Below are 10,430 nucleotides of genomic sequence, written 5' to 3'. Positions count from 1 at the left end.
TACATACCCTTTTCATTTGTTTACACACGCGGACCGTTTTAAATATTGCACCCGAGGTCGGCCATTGTCGCATGACAATTTTCCAGAAAATTGTTCATTCCTCCCGACCTTTTTTCGTGTCTGTCCCCTGGCCGCGTTTCTCGTTTTACGACTTCACGATTCGGGCCCGAATTTTTATTGCCATTGCTCGTTTCAACAATTTTGTTATATTGCCCTATATGTATTGACGCGCTGCGCGTAATATACCATGCGACGATTAACACAATTCAGTATCCGAAAAAACGATTCAAAAATTCAATACCAATTGTTTCACGCAACGTTTCAGGTAATTTTATTTTAAATAATTGTAAAAGTGAATCGATCAATCTGTTAGGATGAATTCTGACTGGCTATTATTCACTCAAATAAAAAATTAGCAAATCTATCTATTTTTAATCTAAATTGCAGCATTCCTTTAGGAAATGTGAATTACAATTAATTCGTGCATCGCGTGGAGTAGAGGTGGATTACAGGTGAAAGACGCCTCAACATGCGGCGCATTGCTCTTAATCGCGGCGTAACAAGATATTAAGTAGCATTAGGGAGGCCGACGTTAGTCAAAGTGTTTCTAAGCTCTGCCGAGCGCCACTTCAAACGAGACCGTAAGGGCATTATTCAACGACCGGACGAGGTAACCATATCGCGGTGCGAGGGAGGATACAGTCTAACCAAACTGCACTAGGAACTGTCCCAGAAACCATTGAGTAATTGTGTTACCAGCCAGAAGTTACTTTCAAGTCTTTGTATTCTGCTGTTGCGCTTGCGAAAGTGTTTGAAAGCTTATTATACAAGATTTTACATAGGCAACTTTTATATATCTCATTTAGACGAAAGCTGAAAGCACTAGTAAAGATTGTTTATCGAGCTGCTTTCCTGATTGCATTTCGTTCAATTTATTTAACGTGATGCATTAATTAAATTAAACAGAACCCCGTTGGCATCCGACGATATATTGAGACGAAACATATTTTAATTAAACAAATTACGGTTCGAACATTTTCACGGTAAAGAAAAAACGCGCGAACGTTCTTTAGCCGAAACAATGAGTTTCCATTACGCGAGTGATTAAAATTGGTTGAAGCATTTTCGTTCCATTACGTGGAAATAAACACATCAATCTCCCGCGTCTAACTAATAACCGAGGGTGTTGGGTAACGAGGGTCTCGCGGCGTCGGAACGTTCGAATAAAACTTCGATCCTTCCGTTTTGAAACTTTTCCGGCAGCCCGAACGAGCATTCCCTTTTCGCATAAACACCGAAGTTTGCTTATGAATAAATTTCCCAGTATCATCGTTCTTCGAGACACCCACGCCAGTAACTGCCTTATCTCCTCTAGTTTATCGCCGCCTTAATTTACTTACAATTAGTCCCCTTCGCCGAGATGAGGACGAGCTTATTCATTATTTCGTTTGCATCGTTAAATATCCTATCAACCATTGTATAATAACAACAGCGAATGTAATATCGAACGAATTATTGTATCTATTATTATTTGTATGAAACACTATACTAAATAATTAAGCCCCACAACAATTATTAGATGAAATAATATTAATTACAATGGATAAATTATTCTATGATAAGCGATTCTCTGTTCGTTTCGCAGGAATCACATTGGAAATTGAATGCCGAAAGAAATTATATTCTGATGAATTCCTAATGAGAACCCGATGGACATCGAAGGCGTCCAACAGACCCATCGAACCACGAAGTCTTAGTAAAAAAAAAACTGTTTAATAAACGAATTTCGATGGAAATTCCTGTACACGTGGAACGTTGTTCGAGCACTTCCGGCTTTTCGCGCCGCGTTTTTCGTCCCCGGGCCATTCATCACCGGGATCGTTCCGAGCTCTCCGTCCCAACCCCTTTCCCGTGACTTTACGGGAGTCGAGGGTTTGTCTCCGCGATCCTCTGGCGCCGTCTGATTAGCATACGCATCGATCCTTCGGACAGAGGGGCGGTTTTTGCGGCCGGGACATATTTTCGCCCGGGGAACATTAGGGCAACCAATCGGTGACGAAGCGTTTCTCGATAAGGTGAACACCGTTCGCTTATGGCTCTCCAAGTTGCTTCCATACCTTTTTTCAGTTTACGACGCCATTAAACGGTTTATCTGATCCATCTCATCCGTCTTATCTGACTTTTAATATACTTATTTAAAACATTTAATATTAAACGAAAGTGTAATTCGCTTTTTTACACGGTTTTTTATTTTAAGCTTGAAATTAAATATATATTATGTTCGCTGTTACTGCGAACGAATGCAGATGACTCAAACACGGAATTTAATTGGTGGGCCGATTCGAACGGGTCGCGCTCTTATTTCTTAGTTAAACCGCTTTGCGGCGATGGTTAATGAAGAAGAGGCGGATTTCCCTCGGGATTAAACGTCACGGCTGCCGGAAATGGATAGCGTCGTTTCCTATCCGACCGTGTACAATCCCTTACGGTTCGGCTCGTTCGCGCGTCTCTGTCTCGCGCCGATCGATCGATCCTCGCCCGGTAATGACGAATGACTAGGCTGTTTGTTTGCCAGGATAAAGATCGAACGTATCGAGTTACGATCCTTCTTCCCCGATTGCATTTGCAAGTGAATGCGACCGATGAGAATCAGAGAATGGCTTGCACTCTACGGCTGTGCACGACGTATCGTTGATCTTACTACTGGGAATTACTAGACGCAGTGAAATGAGTTAAAGGCTAATGAACTGGGTATTGAATCGCGATACCGATGATTCAGGATTTACATGACGGATGTAGCTTTTAGAAATATAAAACCTTTACTTCAATTTAAATTATGCTGTGATCACTTGTAATCTCTGCACGACATATCGTCGATCTTACTACTAGACGCAGTGGGATGAATAAAAAAATAATGAACTGGGTTTTCAATCCTAATGTTAATAATTGAAGATTTAGATGATAGACGTATTTTATACGAATTGGGAGTCATTACTTGAATTTGAATTATACTAAAGTAATTCGTAATCTATGCCTGTGTACGACATATCGTTGATCTTACTACTAGACGCAGTGAAATGAATAAAAAAATAATGAACTGGTTTTTGATTCCCAATGGTAATGATTGAAGATTTAGATGACAGACGTATTTTATAGGAATTGGGTATCATTACTTCAGTTTTAATTATAATGACATTTAATCTGTGCCTGTGTACGACATATCGTTGATCTTACTACTGAGAATCACTAGACGCAGTGAAATGAATAAAATAATCTGATTCAGTGAATATGGAATCATAATGATGATTTTTGAGAATTGAGAATCATCTTAATTTGTATTCCCTTTTAATGAAACAAATAAATGTTTCAATTTGTGGAGATAACGTACAGAGTTTTAGTGAACAAAATAAGTGGCAAATCAATATAAACAATGATTTGCATACATAACAATAATAATTACGAAAATGTCCACGTTATTCTAGTTATTTCAAATTTCAAAATGTACAAACTGATACAACACCCGAGGTGACCATATAAATTAATTAACACTCTCTGAGTGGTTTCGCTAATCAAACTCTGTGACGTTTATTCAATTTTCCGATTTGTTCGGAGTTCAGATAAAATATTTAGCTTTTTACTTACAAAGATCCCCAGAGATCAGGAAACGACATTGAATCCCCGCGTAACGAAAGTAATTCGATTGAAACTCGTGCTCACCTGAAACAAAAGAAATCAATACGTTATAAACTGAGTTAAAGGGCAAAGATCAAGTTAAGTCGATTACTTAAGATCGTTATTTCATAAAAATCCTCAGACTTTATTAGTACGTTCAGAACTTCATTATAAAAGACAAGATTTATTTATCGACGTTTATAAACTACAGTCCAACTTTTTTGTCGATATTTCCATCGCGACTCTAAAGCTCGTAAGATTCACTGCGTGCAATGTTTAAGTTGGAAATCTCTGGCTGCAGGAAGCCAAATCCAAATCCCAGACTTGTTGTAACTCAGAAACTCGAGATTGCTTGTCCCTGGGGATAACCTACCTCCAGAAATCTGTAGCTTGCCAACTTCTAAGAAGGGTTTCGAGACATAATTAATCGATGCAAGTGACGATAATCAACGGGAACCAACATATTACAGAAGATTCGATTGTTTGCGTGACAATTAAAATATATGACGCGGGCACAGCGTCTCGTATCTCCTGGCAAGCTTTAAGAAAGCTCTGACCCAGATTTCGCGGCCGTTCGCGACACCGATACACCGGAACTCTGACCAGGTCCGCGATAATGGATCGCCCTGGCGGCGGCGAGCAAGTTTTCAATTTCTTAGCCGATGGGAGACATAGAGGGGACGTGACGCGACGCGACGCGAATGCTTTCAAGCTGCAGCCGCAAGCCAGGGCCAGGCTGTGCATTACGAGATTCCCCGCGACGCAGCAATCCACGCAAGACCTTAACAAATGGATTCTCGGATGGTCCATTGTGATGCCGCGGCGCGTCGTTTCCGCTGCACGCCTCGAGAACTTCCGTTACCCCGCTTTGAAACTCGCCCTCTTTCGTTCGGATTTCGGTGAACTCGGGGAAAAAAGTATACTTGCACGGAGACACGCAAAAAGCACGAGCTTTAATTTATAGCACGCGATTGTTCGCGTTCGAGTGGCCAAACTCGACGCGAGATAAAATACGTCTAGCCATTTAAGGATCGGTTCCCTCAGCCGATCTTGTTTTCAACTAGCAAGAGAAGTTGCGACGAAGGTAATAAAAATACTGCCGCTGGAATTCCCCTTCCGATCACGTCACGAGTCGACAATTTTGTTTAACTTCGATCCATCGTACTCGATATTTGAACTTCGCAGTTCGCGTCCCCTCGAAAGTTCGCCGGACAAAAAGTTGTCACTGTAACTGTTTTCCAATAAAGAGAAAGAGTGGGAGAGGTGATTCATTTTCGCGTGCCGACTGTTAATTGGATTCGACAAGCTCGAGAATCGCGTTAATTATTCAGCCGATCCTTACGATCTTTCTTCCGGTATAAACGAATGGGATTGGATTTTTGAATCGCCAATGCAAATCCGCAGTGATTATCGAACTTTCGTTTGCGAATTCCCGGCCAATTACGATGGAAAATAATCGGAACGCCGACGCGACGAAACAACAGCTGATAGAGGATCAACAATAATGTGCAAACCAACCGCCAGCGTTAATGAGCTCGGGATTTGCCAACACCGACGGTATCGTTTATTATAAATAATTAGAGTCCTGCGAGCCGAGATGTTCCGCGAACGCATCGACCGACACGTGTGAAATAATAATTCTTCCAACTTTTCTTTTTCCTATTTCAGACGAACAAACGTATTTCCTCTAAAAATCTCTGCTTTTACTTTTAATATCGATACGAGGAGATTCTAAAGTTTCTCCTTTAAGAAGGGACAACCGTCTTGTCCTGTTATTTTCCTGATGACGGCGAAACTCGAGGAAACTTTTCAGATCAAAGAAATCACTGTCGATTCTTTGGTTTCAAGTTCCGCAGGATTCTCCGAAAAAAACAGCGTCCGAAGGGCGCGCGGCGTTCGACACTTTGTCTCGTCGAGCGAGAAAAAGTAGTCCCAGCGCGCCGTTTAAACTTTCAGACATCCTTTACGGCCACCGGAGCCTTTGCCACGCTTCCCTTTCGTTTCCCTCGGGTCATTCGGGAACACGTAATCGCGCGTTAAAAGTTCCAATCGCCCCAATATCTTGTATCTCCCAACTTTCGTCGAATTACTACAACCCTTTCGTCGGTCTCACAATATTTGATTGCAGAATACGATTTTAATTGGTAAATTGTTCTAAGATAAATCATACTTAATTGGCAATTAGGTATTTGCCATAAAACAGGAGCCTTTCTAAAGAAATCTGCTTCCAAGGCTTTCATTAAAATTCATTTGCAATCTGCATTAACACTAGAAAGACTGAAATTTAGTATATACCTATATTGCCCAAAAGCAGAGTCAAAATTACTTCCTTGGGCAATCTAGTGTTAAAAATATTGTCATAAGACTTTTTTTTCATGTTCGTCGAATTATTCGATCATAGTTTACACCGCATCTGCATAACACGCATATGTATTATGATTCTAATTCGTCTTATATTCCTTCCATTAACATGCAGTCAAATATTTGCTACGCGTAAATTTGATCGGAGTGGAACAACGAATAGCCGTAACAACAACAACGCGAGCAAATATTGCGCTGCACGTGGGAGGCCGGGAACCGGGTCGTGGAATAATAAATTGTCGAAGGGAGAGCACGGAGCTTATTAGGGACTCACCCGCGGGCGTATTGACCCGTCACAGTAACCGGAAATGATAGCACGTAGTCGCCAGCAAGAAGCCAAGCAAAGAATAGCCTCGCGACGAAAGATGCTGAATTAAGTAAAAGTGGGAAGAGACGGAGGATGTAAATTATAGTAGATAACATACTCTCGTTTAGTTAAAGAAAATTCATGTTAAGGCGTTAACATTTATGGATAAAATTCTGATTCTTTTCTGCTTAAAATATGTAAAATATTAATGAACTTTTCTATCTTATATGAAAAAATTTCTAAGTGCCTTTCTGAAAAAACAGAATTTAAATCTTGACTTCATTCAGAACAAACATTTTTGGGTATAAAATTGTTTATAAACAAAGTTCGATTTTTTATGTATTTTGTAACAAATATTAATTGAATATCAGCATGTTTTTATTAATCTCGCAAATCCTTTGCTATAGCAACGCTGCACCTGACGACCCAAAAATCTTGTTACACAAAGTCGAAAAGTGTATTTCCATAAATCCATTTCTCGGCCAATTTCGTACATAGCCGTCGTCTGGCCCGAACGAAATACAATAAGGATTTGTATTTCAGGAAGAATAACGTTTAATACATTTAAACATTTATTACGTGCACGAAAGACGATAGGATAATTGATGAATGAGACAAATAGATGCAGAGGCAATTCCGTGGGGTTGGTAAAAAATGTTATCGAGATTATAGAGTTAATATTTGCCAGTGTATCGATCGATAATGTGTACACAGGCCAATTTGCACTTTGCCGGTAAGCACACAATCGCGGTGACGCTCGAAATACCGTAAACCAGGGACAGGGTAGGAAAAATCCGAGTCGAACCGTGCGGAATTAGAACGTTGACACGATTGGATTACAGTGGCGAAGAGACAACGCGATGCAATATCTCGGAAGTATTTCAGGTTGGCCAAGAATTAACGCAAATCGATATTGTAATGGCTTATCCAAGCAGACGTTCGATAATTGCGTCTCAATTAAGGGATCCGACCTAATTTCAGACGTGGCTGGCTGCCTCCTCGAGACCCGACCGGCTTCAAGATCTTCCGGCTCGCTGCGCTCCCAGAAACGTTTATACCCCAGTTGCGGTAAATACCTTAAACGGCGATGAACTTGGAAACGATCCCTGCACGTAAACCGCGGTTTCATTACCTTCTGTCCTTCCACTAGCCACCGAGTTGATTGCGTCCGCGGAAGGAACTGCTCGTCCCCTTTCGTTACGGAATTCGTCGATACCATCCTCTCAAAAGATCATTTCGTTCCCCCATTATCCCGTCTTCAATTCATACAATTCATTCTTCCTCAATTGTTATCAATAACATAAATTCGAATTTCATTTGGCCGATGCGAAACAAAAACGTATTACTTTTAAAAACTAGTCTATTACTCCTCCGAGTAGAATCGGGAAATAAGATGAACTCTACTATACTTCTTTAGAATAGAACTTTTATTATAAAGCACAGAGTAAAAGCGGGTAATTAAGAATCCCATAATTAACAAGACTATCGACGTACTTCATAGAAGAAGAGGAGGCGAAGGAGGCGAAAGAATTAGCTGAAAGTTCTCCAGCTTTCTCAAGACCTCTCCACGAGGTCGTAGCTAGTGTACATCTTAATAAGGACTTAATTTGCAAAGTATCCTGGGTAAATCTTGCCACGGCAACGGTTCAAGAGAGCAAGACAGGGTAGAGAGAGAGAGACGGGGGGAGGGGGGGGGGGGGCTCGAAAGGAGGACAGGGATGGGCCAGCTGGTATCCACCGTCTAATTTGTATAAAATTCGCTGGCAGCTCGCGGCCGTCTCTTTTCGCCACGCGGGCCAACTTAATTTAAGTTGAAAAGTCAACCTTACGCCCGCGGACCGTACTTCAAACACATTTCCAGCCAGCGTCTGCTGCTCCCGTTATTCGTGTAATTGCGTAATCTCGCGGAAACCACCGCTACATCGATGAGCCAGTTGAAGTAATAGTAATTGCGTAGTTTGTTTTCAACGCTCGTAATAAGCTCGACAAGACTCGTTAATTTCGTGCTAATTCCGTGACGAGACAGAAAAACGACGCTACCATTTTATACTTAACTTTTAACTGAAACGAACTAGCAATAAGCATAAACAACAATCGGTGTTTCTCGGACCGCAACGTGTTTCCTATTACTTAGGACGTACGAACGCAATCCCGGTCACGTTTCAACATGTTAAGGGCGAACGAAATCGCGAAAGATAGAACCGTCCGTAAGCCTTCTTAATAAAAATTTCGAATAAATTCCGGGAGATTGCGTTTCCGTTGCTGGTTAAGGCCGCTCGCGCAACGGAATTCCTCGGCCATTATTTTCAGCACGCTGGGAGTAACAACGTTTTCTCCGGTGAGAATTCACCCCGCGGACCGTTCAATTTCCTCCTTTGCCCCGGGGAGGGGGGAACGGAATGTTTGGCGCGCGATTCCCGGAGCGAACGGGGATACGGAGGGGGATCCACCCCCTGGTTCCGCGCGGCTCTTTACCAGCGCGTGATCGCGCGATTGCGATTCCGGCCAACGATTCCCGGATAGTGTCCCACAATTTCGTTACGCTTTGTTGCGCGTTTTTTTGCGCTCGCCGTGACCAACAACGTTCCGTACGTGCCGGGAATCGGTTCCGCCGTAAACGCCAGTTAACTCGACGGGATGATTCGCGATTCGGCTCGCGACTACCCGGCAAACCGAAAAGACAATCGATAGTCTGTTGCGCCGCGCCGCGTGCGTGCATGCACCCCCTCCGCTCCCCTTGGACACAAATTTCTGAAGACCCGAGTTGCTTCGCACCCTCGCCGGTTTCGTTCTATTTACCTTTAACCGGGAAAGTCGCTCGCTCGGTGGAGCTCCGGGGCGACCTTCGATCGTCGAACTTAATCAAATTAACCGAGGTCACGCTCGTGGAAATTCGGTTTGAGAACTGATCGACGAGAAAAGAAAGTAAAAAATATTTCAGTGAAGTAGTCCAAGTAGTGATAAAAATCTTCAAACGATTTTTAACAGCGATAATTATATAATATATTAATTAAAAATGACATTTAGTTTAACACAGTGACGGTAAGTTATTGAGGATGTATTGGCTATACAGTCAATCCTAAAAGTTTATGCACTTTAGAAACGCATTTTTTAAAAAGAAATCAGACGTCGGAAGAACATTGCTAATAATAAACAACAACAAAAAATTTTCGATTTTTCCGAGATTTTTCCAAGGGGTACCCCTTCTATTTCTTCCATTCCATTAATACCATTCTAACCTCATGTATTTTAACGAGTAGCAATTTTTTTCAGATTCTTGTTACATTATGTAGTAAACTTAATATCCTAAAATGGAGCCGTTTGATCCAATATTGAACAAGTTATTCTATTTAGAATTGTGTCCTATTAATGGAAGCCACTGTACGTAGGCGCGCTTATAATATATGTACAAAAGGAATGGACATCGCTGCGAGGGTTGTAGAGGAAACATCAAACAGATCCTCGAAATACAAAATGCCGGCCGTCAGTCATATGCCAGGAATCCGATATTTGATTTTATTCCGGCTAGCTGCCTCGCCCGCCATTTTTCTTTAACGTTCTCCTTCCTCAAAACCTAAGTTCCTGTCATTCGTTTCAGCCTCCGTGTGCTCTCGGATAGAAACGCGGCATCGTCCCCCTCCCGTTGTTGCGCTGCCCCCTCGTCAAAATCGACAACCAATCGGTAGTACCTTTATCGTCTTCCGTACACAAAGGAAATTTAATTTTAAAAGGTGGAATCGCTGCGCTCTGGACGGAACCTATTCTGTCCGTCGCTGAGAGCATCTCGGATAGCCACTAAAATAATGCAATAAAAATACCCGGCGATGGCTGTCAGATCTTATATGCCATTCAAATCGGAGAACTGATTTTATTTAAAAAGGATGTTTCTCTCGGCTTGCGAAAATCCTCTTAATGCCGCTTAAAAAATAAATCGGATATCCTCTTCGGTAGACAGACTCAATGATTTACGTGGAAATCGATTGAAATGCATTCTGGTTGCATGAAAGATGAATACAAATTCTCTCTTTAATGCATTTCAATACAGGAAGCTTTAATTACAATTTGACGTGATTCCAGGATCTTTCAAGAT

The 10,430-nt window shown here is 41.8% G+C and overlaps 1 long non-coding RNA gene across 2 annotated transcripts in view; it reads right to left on the bottom strand.

Moving 5' to 3' along the window:
* LOC113463932 (uncharacterized) overlaps positions 1-10,430 on the bottom strand; it is a 92,520-nt gene that overhangs the window by 72,038 nt on the left and 10,052 nt on the right. For both annotated transcript variants that reach the window (XR_003388765.1, XR_003388766.1), the window contains exon 2: positions 3,643-3,717. This is a non-coding gene — a long non-coding RNA (uncharacterized LOC113463932). The remainder of the gene's footprint in view (positions 1-3,642; positions 3,718-10,430) is intronic.

This window comes from Ceratina calcarata, unplaced genomic scaffold (assembly GCF_001652005.2).
Source record: "Ceratina calcarata isolate Rehan_Ccalc_2016 unplaced genomic scaffold, ASM165200v1 scaffold197, whole genome shotgun sequence".
Lineage (NCBI taxonomy): Eukaryota > Metazoa > Arthropoda > Insecta > Hymenoptera > Apidae > Ceratina > Ceratina calcarata.
Note: the sequence above shows the minus strand (reverse complement) of the source record. Positions and strands in the feature narration are given on the sequence as shown.